The sequence below is a fragment of the Gadus morhua genome, chromosome 15 (genome assembly GCF_902167405.1).
Source record: "Gadus morhua chromosome 15, gadMor3.0, whole genome shotgun sequence".
Classification (NCBI taxonomy): domain Eukaryota; kingdom Metazoa; phylum Chordata; class Actinopteri; order Gadiformes; family Gadidae; genus Gadus; species Gadus morhua.
In genome coordinates, this window is record NC_044062.1 from 2,958,814 (window position 1) to 2,968,977 (window position 10,164).

The window sequence follows — 10,164 nt, forward strand, 5'->3', positions numbered from 1 at the left end:
CAAGGAGGGTTTACATATGAGGGCGAGCCGTCGGTCCACAGCCACAACAACCAAAAAAGTTAAAATTTGTATTTATTTATCTCCTAATATTATTACTTCACTAACATTAATATTATGCATTTTCATTTCTCCATACAGTTATTAAGGACTGTAATTTGACAAGTGAAGGAATATTTGTACCAGGAAGGGGGGGCTGAGGTTATATCCCCACCATACTGTTATAAACAATACAGTAAGTCTTCCGTCTTATCATTCGTGAATTTTCTAGGTAAACCAATTTTTAATTCAGTGGAATTAACTTCCGCACGGCTGCAAGTGTTTGTTGACTCTGACTGAAGGTGAACTCGTCGGTCAGGTTCGTCTGTCCTACCCCGAGTCCCATGACTCGAGGGTTTTATAAGGTTAGTCTGTTACTGTTACTGTTACTGTTAGTCACAAATCACCACTGAATCACAAACTTTACTTTTTTTCCCGGGCTTTTTTTTTAATATTTGAATGCAGCAAGAGAGAACATGTCAACGCATTTTAAGCGGCCTTTTCTGAATGCTTCAACATTCAGTGTGTGAAAGTTTGAAACGTCAGTGAACCGTGGGGGCGGAGCCAGGTGTTAGGGGAGGAGCCAGGTGTTAGGAGAGGAGCCAGGTGTTAGGGGAGGAGCCAGGTGTTAGGGGAAGAGCCAGGTGTTAGGGGAAGAGAGGAGAGGACGTCATGTTGAGGAAACGAAATTTAACATTCAAATAAACCAAAACCACCCGATGTGGAAGCAGTTCTCTCTTTTAGGTGAGAAAATAATCCGCATTATAGAACAAATAGTCGGACGACAGTAACAACTAGGTGAGTAAAACAACACAACTTTGAGGAGAAGTTAAAACCTCTCTTCCTGTTATTAAATTAGAAATATATAATTGCTCAATACATTAACCTTGTCGTCTGTGTCTAGGAATGGCCTGTGCTAACACTTCCTGGTCTGAAGAGAAGCTGAGTGATGCTGAACTGAAGAGGGTCCAGCAGTATGAAGTAGATGTGACTCTGGATCCTGATACAGCTCATCCCAGGCTCATCCTGTCTGAGGATGGGAAACAAGTACATGATGGAGGTGTGTGGAAGAGACTCCCCGACAACCCTAAGAGATGCACATACTTTTTATTTGTTCTCTCGAGGCAGAGCTTCTCCTCAGGGAGATTTTACATTGAGGTCCAGGTTAAAGACAAGACTGCATGGTGGTTAGGAATGGCCAGAGAGTCCATCGACAGAAAAGGTCTGACAGAGTGGACCCCTGAGACGGGTTACTGGACTCTTCAGTACGGCAATGGTTTGTTCTTATTTAGAGATAACCCTCATGTCTTTCTCCCCCTGAGAGCTGGGCTCCAGAAGGTGGGGGTGTTTGTTGATTATGATGAGGGTCTGGTTTCCTTCTATGATGTGGAAGCCAGGGTTCATATCTACTCTGCTACTGGCTGCACCTTCACTGGGCCTCTCTATCCAATCCTCTATGATGGTGATATAAACTCTGCCCCCCTGATCATCTCACCTGTCAATCAAACAGACTAGGACCTTTGTTTGATAATAAAATAATCAAACGACCAAAACAACTAATGTTGTTTCCTGAATTAGAATAGAATTAGAATCTCTACTATGAGAGATCTGAGAGATCTGAATTAATGTCGTACTGCTGTCATTTAACGAGGAGAATATTTTTAAGAAGTAACCCTGTCGTTGTGTAACGTAACACTTTATAAAGGGTTATATTACAGTTCATTTATGCATCTGTTTTCCCTTTATTTATTTTACATGCTTAAAGATATAGGGCCGATTGATAAAGATATACTATTTGTTGCAGTTATGTAGAACATGTTAAGAGGATTATCATGTTTTAATAATAATTAATTGTTTTAACATTTCTATTGGTTTTAACTTCTGAAAATGTATTGACAAGACAATTCAATGTTCTTAAACTTGTGATTTTAAGAAAAAGAAAAGGCACATTTTGTAATGTTTAGGACTACATTATCATTGCAATGGATCATTTCAGGGGAAAAGATACATTCCAGTTCATTATTGTTCAGTATAAATACTGTTTCTGTATCAAAAAAAGTGTAATACAAAAAATGTAATTGTTTATTTGTAAAACCCTTATTTTGATGTTTTCGATATTGATGGAATGTTTTAAATCATTGAAGAAATGTAAAAGTTTGTAGTTGAAATTAATCTCCAATAAACAAAAACCCAACATGTGTTACACACTTACACAAAGGTCACAGTGACTACATGTGACGATACTCTCCATGCGTGTGAGTACCGTGACTTTGTCTTGTCAGCTCTCCTCTCCTCTCCTCTCCTCCTCTCTCTTATCTCTGCTCTCTTCACTAGCTCATCTAGGATTGTGTTCATTATTGTCGTACATTACGCATTAAGTGCGTTCATATGTCAAAGGTCACCCCATTTAGTGGTGAAATAGATGTAGTACAACAGAACTCGCACTGGGGAAGCTGCACACCTTGCATGTTATGGAGGAACAACACCTTTTATGTGTCTCTTCGATCTTACAAGGCTTGAGGAACATGGTTAACCAATTAATCCAATCAAATTAAAACACAATCTCCTTAATCCAGGAAACGTGAAACCTTTATGGATTCCTCGCTATTGGAAAATGCCTTGTAAACTCTCTGTTGGCATGTTTAGAACATGAATCTTTAGAGTTTACTTTTAGTAGAAGAAGCTGTTGCGAGCGGATGATCTACCAATGAGAGGACAGACAAGGTGGAGATGAGGAGGAGCATGTGTGAGTAGTAAATCACATACTTTTACTTTCACTACTTTTGATCGGGCCTATTTCCGGTCCCAGACAGGAAGTAGTGGGGCCTCTGTGCCAGATGTGTGTTTGAGTCGGATGTGTGTGTGTGTGTGTGTGTGTGTGTGTGTGTGTGTGTGTGTGTGTGTGTGTGTGTGTGTGTGTGTGTGTGTGTGTGTGTGTGTGTGTGCGCATGCCATGCCTGTGAGTATACCTCCAGTCTCCTGCAGCGTCCTCACAGCCCTCTCCTCCTGCAGCATTAACCGGAGTGCAGGGTCCATCTCCGTGACGTCGCGCTCCAAGGCCTTGGGTTTGCTGTCCAGCAACAAAAGAAGCCCCAAGCACTGACGTTAGCGGAGCTAGCGGACTGTCGCTGAGTCCGGGAACCGGCCCGTCTCACAGCAGTTGGAACGTGGAATGACCAATCGGTGCACACCAGGACGGCTGGACCCCCCCCCCCCCCCCCCACACGCTCCACACTACGGGGGCATCAGAGGAGCACTCTCCTTTGACATTACCTATCTAAGAACCCCCCCCCCTCAATAAGCCCAACAGACCAATCAGTTTCAGGAACCTTAAAAACATCAACCCAGTCCCCATGACTACTGACCTCCTCCGTCTCTCGCTGCCAGCCCCCCTTCAGTCACTGAATCTGTGGATCTCTACAATCCATCCCTCAGCCCCCTCCTGGACCGCCATGCCCCAGTCCAGCCCAGAACCGTCCCCTTCCCACGCTCAGCCCCCCGGTACACCAGTGAGCTACGACTGCTGAAGAGAACGGGGCGTGTCCTGGAGCGGCGTTTAAGGACTCAGGACCGGCTGTTCACAAACTAGCCTAGCGGGAACATCAGAAGGCCTACAGCGAGCCCCTCAGTGACACGGCCCCGGTTCTACCCCCACATGATCAACCACAGCCCTGGTGACTCCAAGCAGCTTTTATCAACCGTACATCATCTCCTCAAACCTCAGCTCCCTACACTCAGACAACACGCAGCAGCCGTGCAACAGCTTCATCTCCTTCTTCACAACGAAGGTAGACAACATCCGCCCCCTTCTCTCCAGCCCCCCCCCCGCCCCTCTGCCCTCCGCCCCTCTGCCCCCCCCCCCCCCCCACACACATTTTTAGCATCCACTTCCCATATTTACCGTACATAGTTTACTTTGTAAACCAATGTGTTTCAGTAACTGTAAATACAAACTAGAACTGCAAGCAGTTATGCAGGGGTCCAAGAAGTGTGCATTTCGCCGGCACAACGCGACAAGAAATGTGCATTTCGCCGGCACAAAGCGAAGCATGTGTTCAAAACGCTACCCTGAACCTGTGGATACAAAGGATTTGACCGTGGTAGGAGTAGCGAGAAGTCAGTGTAGCGTTTTTGCGCCAAAATGTTGTAGAAGATATACAATTTCCTCATTTATTGCGCCCCCTAATGGCGAATTTTTCCGAATTTTTTATCGAACGACATTAAGGTTAACACCAACATGTGTTTCAAATTTGGACTCGATCCGATGTCTAATTTTGGATTTCTTTGGATTTTTGATGTTCCACGTCTAATTTAGCTAATAAACCAATATTCAAAACGCTACCGTTTCGTCGTCAAAGGTCGCATCAAAAAAGTGTCGAAAAAAGTGGGTACAAGTTTTTGACTGTGGGAGGTTCGGTGTGGGAGTTATAGCCCCAAACGCATCTTTCCTTGGTATTCGCCACCTAGTGGCCGGCGTGTCTGGATTTGGTCGTCTGCTTAGAACTCAGGGCCCTGGATCTAGTCATGCAATTGGCGTGTCGGCACCATTTACGGTTTGGGCTGTGGGCACACTTTTAGGATTAGCATGTCGGAATAATAATAATCCTTACAAAAACAATAGGGATCCAACCTGTTGGCTTGGACCCCTAAAAAAATCATTACAAAAACAATAGGGATCCAACCTGTTGGCTTGGACCCCTAATAATCCTTACAAAAACAATAGGGATCCAACCTGTTGGCTTGGACCCCTAACTAGAACTGCAAGCAGTTATGCAGGGGTCCAAGAAGTGTGCATTTCGCCGGCACAACGCGACAAGAAATGTGCGTTTCGCCGGCACAACGCGAAGCAAGTATTCAAAACGCTACCGTGAACCTGTGGATACAAAGGATTTGACTGTGGTAGGAGTAGCGAGAAGTCAGTGTAGCGTTTTCGCGGCGAAATTTTGTAGAAGATATACAATTTCCTCGTTTATTGCGCCCCCTAATGGCAGAATTTTCCGTTTTTTTTATTGAACGACATTAACGTTAACACCAACATGTGTGTAAAATTTGGACTCGATCCGATGTCTAATTTTGGATTTCTTTGGATTTTTGATATTCCACGTCTAATTTAGCTAATAAACCAATATTCAAAACGCTACCGTTTCGTCGTCAAAGGTCGCATCAAAAAAGTGTCTCATGCATTCTTTGCGTGTGCGTCTGAAGATGTCGTGTGCAAAGTTTGGTGTCGATTGGTCAAGAATTGTGGGAGGAGTAGCGAAAATACAGTTTTGCGGTTTTCGCGATTTAGCGAAAAATATTCCTAGACGCAAATGGGCGTGGCCTATGCCAAAAGATGCAGCGGACTCCAGTGAATATGTGGGTACAAGTTTTTGACTGTGGGAGGTTCGGTGTGGGAGTTATAGCCCCAAACGCATCTTTCCTTGGTATAGCGCCACCTAGTGGCCGGCGTGTCTGGATTTGGTCGTCTGCTTAGAACTCAGGGCCCTTGATCTAGTCATGCAATTGGCGTGTCGGCACCATTTACGGTTTGGGCTGTGGGCACACTTTTAGGATTAGCATGTCGGAATAATAATAATCCTTACAAAAACAATAGGGATCCAACCTGTTGGCTTGGACCCCTAAAAAAGGAGAGTTCCTTCATCCAAACAGTCTTTTTTCCTTTCATCACTTTAGTGGTTCAGAACTGCATTATTTAGCCCACACTGCCATCTATTGGCTCAGACATGCAACAGCATAATAACTAAGAAAATAAAGGTCACAGAATCTTGGACAGGAAAAAACAAAAATCGTGGATAATATAATACTACATAACACTACATTCACAAAAGTGTTGTCTTTAACTCAGATGAAAAGGTTAAAGGGGGCCTATTATGCCCCTATTTACTGTTCATTATTTAATTTGTTTGACCTCATAGAATTGATTTACAACAACAAAGGGTTGTCTAGCACATTATTTTTTCCTCATACTTTATGAGTATTACAACCCCTATGTGAAACAACCTGCTTATAATTTTGAGGCATTTAGAATCTTGGTGCTGACAGGGTGCTGACGTCTCTTCAGGCACTCTGTCACTCTGTCTACTATGGCTGCAGTGCTGCCGTACCAATTTGAGCCTGAGTCGGACCCCGAAAGCGATAATGGAGCTGAAGACGCTAACGACGAGCGTGATTTTAGTCGTAGAATGGACCAGGACATTTCACAGTGGTAAGCTTTTGTTTATGCTATTATACACACAGGCGATTTATCATGTATTTAGCGTAGTTTTTCGGACTTAGCTTGCGGCTAGTAGACTACTCGTACTATTCAAGCGTCCGTAACAAGCTTTTTATGTCCCAACATGGCATATCGTTGACTACTTTTGTCCGTCAAAATACAGCGTTATAACTTATAACATCTCTACCTAGGTGCACCTGTGGGAATTGTGCCACTATGCCCAACGAAGTGGAGAACGTCTGCTGTAGAGAAATCCCAAAGGTAAAACTGATGAGCTTTAGGCTAACGCCTCGTTTCCACATACGTATGTTTTTCGTATCCGTGCTTCCGTAAATTTACGGAAGGAGTCGCTAGTGTTTTACGTACGGACATGAATTTATTTACGGACAAAAGATGGGGGAGCGTTTGATAATGGCCGTTTTTAGGAGACCGGTACTTTGGAACATGAGGATCGACATATACAGAGATAAAAACAAAACCAACCAGGCTTGGAAAGAGATCGGTGAGGAGTTTGGCCTGCCAGGTACTTACATGTTTTGTGAAAAACATAAAAACTTTCATACGGTATCTCCGTAAAACGACGGCAAGTTACATTTTTTGAACGTATATTACGGACATAACGGACAGAAATTTTACGGAGGGGAGGAGTCTCGGAGGAAAAACGGACATTACGGAGAATCACATAGGAATGAATGGACTTTCGGTCGGAGACGGTTGGATCGCATACGAGAATGTACGTATGTGGAAACGAGGCGTAAGCTAGTTTGTTGAGAACGATGTCATGTCATATATCTATCATCTTCGGCGAGATATATATATATATATATATATATATATATATATATATATATATATTAGGGCTGTAACGATACGCGTATCAAACCGAAAATCGCGATACTCAAAGCCACGATCCTGTCTCGCGGTGTGAGAAGGCAGAAGCGCGATACGCCCTTTCTAACTCTGCGGTCAAATTGTCCGATTGAAATTTGCTAATAATTTGTCTAAATAATAGTCTGCTGACAGCGCCCCCTCCTATCGATGCCGTAAGTATGCGACTGCAATCCTCCGTGGCTACGGAGGATCGCATTTCTCCACAGCCGTCGAAGTGCTCATATGCGATATGAACGACATTTATCCAGAGGGGGCCTGTGTGATCCTGTCTCTAGTGTTTTGTGTGATTTGACTGGCAGTTTGTCTGCTTATAGGTCGGAATGAAGCGGCCACCGATTATTGACAGGATGTGTACTTTATTCTACCGGACTCGTTCGCTTCTTCACTAGACACACGCGCTACCGCTCGCTCTCCTCGCTCGTCCACTCACTCGCTGACGTCACTCACACACGCATACGCACATTGCCATTCTGGCGCACACACATGCTACTCGTAACGCCTCGTTATTGCGACGTTCATGACATTCAGGTTTTTCTCCATCTATTGAAAGTTAGGCTATTAAACATGTTGCATTCTATACGGCCTGATTATGTCATTATTTAAGCTACATAGCCTAATAAGAAGTGCTAATAAGGATATTTGACTAAACCAACCATCAGTTGAAAAAAGCATCCTCCCACACGTTATTTTCTTTATTCATTTAGCTATACTTTCATAGTATTCTTTCTGTTCAAATCTGTTCAGTGTTCCAAATTATTTGTTATTAAATGTTACATCAAGTTAATTGGTATATAAGTGTTGTTTTAAATAAAATGCTTTTTAAATTTCAAAAAATCGTGGGATGTATCGAACCGTGGGTCAAAAATCGTGATACAAACCGAATCGTGAGTTTGTGTATCGTTACAGCCCTAATATATATATATATATATATATATATATATATATATATATATATTATATATCTCGCCGAAGATGATAGATCTATCATCTATGACATATGACAGATATAGATATATATTTCTCCTCAGAAGACGAGGAGCCTACCACTATCACCACAAAACCTTATTAACTTCTAGTAAAATATGTTGCATGTTTAGATCATCTCTTCCATTTATAGTAGCAACAGTAATACCAGTACACTTGTAAAGGAAAACGAGTAATCTCACCGTTCTCACCCGTTTGCTGTAGTACCAGCCAACTGTACCATGTTTGTTATGTGAAGTCATTGATACCATTTTTTGTAAATAACAATCCTACTCGAATTGCTTCAGCAATACCAGTTACGAGAAATCTCACCTGTTCACTGTTGTCTCAGCCATCTATTTACTGTATAACAATCATTGTTATGTAGAACTAATCAGTGATTTAAACTTTTTTTCAATAAAAGTATGACTGGAAAACAGATGTTGCTTCCTGAATCTGTATTGTCCTATGCAGTCATGTTGTACTCTGAGGTCAAGGTCACTTTACACAGAAGTTATTTTGTCTTATTGTATTTATTAGGTACTACGACGAATGAGCCAAGTGCCAGAATCAATTACCTGTATGACACAACATCCAGGCCTGGAGCCTGTGTGTCTAAACATATACAGTCTACAAAATATTTACAATATTTACAAGTATGATCATGGACCTGTGAGGCACACGACAGATGAAGAGCAAGTCATTTTGTCTAAGCTCCTACTAAACAAAACCAAAGCAATATTATACTATTAATATTATGTGAATCAATTTACCATTAGAAGAAAAACTGAATAAAACTATTAGGCCGCGAGCAACGGGGTCTTAATGTGCACCCCCACCTCCCAACGAAGCCAACTATTTTTTTATGTTCGGCATGGTCAGACCATTCAAAAATAGTTGGTTTCGTTGGGAGATGGGGGGTGCACAGTAAGGCCCAGTGTAGGCCCAGCCTATAAGAGGTTATTGTTGAAAACAGGTGGTCTGAAAGTTCTGCTCTTTTTCCCTTATGGTGCGGCCACGCCAGACGCGTATCTCGCGTACTTTTTACGCGAGATACGCGCGTAAAATGTTGCTTGACCATTTTGTGTCAAAAATGGTCGCATACGCGCAATACGCGCTATACGCGCCTACGTCACTCGCCTAGATGAGTCCATGTCCATGCAAGTGAACGGAGCGTTCCCTCTTCCTCATAACTATCAAACCAAACATCCTTCACATTCACCGAGCGAACATTACGAAAGTAAAATGCACATTTCTCGCTAAAAATGTTTCCATAAACGCATTTAATGGCGTAACTATGTTACTATTTCCACCCAGAATAAAGAAAGTTGTCGGCCGTGGCTGCGCTGGAGTCCGAGGTAGGAAACCCCAACGCCGCCGTGTTTGGGTGATAGAGTTTAGATCGGGTTAGATTAAATAATCTCGGATATAAATAACAATAATCGGGTTAAATAACTTCACATGGTGTGTCTGGTGTGTTTCCCAGCAGAGAAATAGTCCGCCAAGACGTTGAGGTTGCTTAGTAACCAGAGACTCTGTCCATGCAAGTGAACGGAGCGTTCCCTCTTCGTCATAACTATCAAACCAAACATCCTTCACATTCACCGAGTGAACATTATGAAAGTAAAATGCACATTTCTCGCTAGAAATGTTTCCATAAAAGCATTTAATGGCGTAACTATGTTACTATTTCCACACAGAAAAAAGTAAGATGTCGGCCGTATGCTTCTGTCCAAGCTCACTACTCTCTGCCAGTGACGTCGGGTCAAGCTCAACGCTGATTGGGCGTTGCGTGTCTCGTCAGACGCGTATCTCGCGTACTTCGCGTAAAAAGTTCAATTTTTTGAACTCTTTTGAAATGTACGCGATATACGCGATATACGCGCGTATAGCGCGTATAGCGCGTATTGCGCGTAAAAATACGCGCCACATACGCGCTATACGCGCGTAAAATGTTGCTTAATACGCGAAATACGCGTAATACGCGTAATACGCGCGTAAACCAATGGTTCCCTATGGAGAAAATGGCGATTTCATACGCGAAGTACGCGAGATAC

The 10,164-nt window shown here is 42.9% G+C and overlaps 1 long non-coding RNA gene across 1 annotated transcript; it reads left to right on the forward strand.

Annotated features, from left to right (window-relative positions):
- The first annotated feature begins 6,116 nt into the window (after nt 1-6,116).
- LOC115560185 (uncharacterized) lies at nt 6,117-8,735 on the forward strand. The gene is made up of 3 exons (XR_003979705.1): nt 6,117-6,244; nt 6,445-6,514; nt 8,648-8,735. It is a non-coding gene; the product is annotated as an uncharacterized LOC115560185 (long non-coding RNA).
- The last annotated feature ends 1,429 nt before the right edge of the window (nt 8,736-10,164 follow it).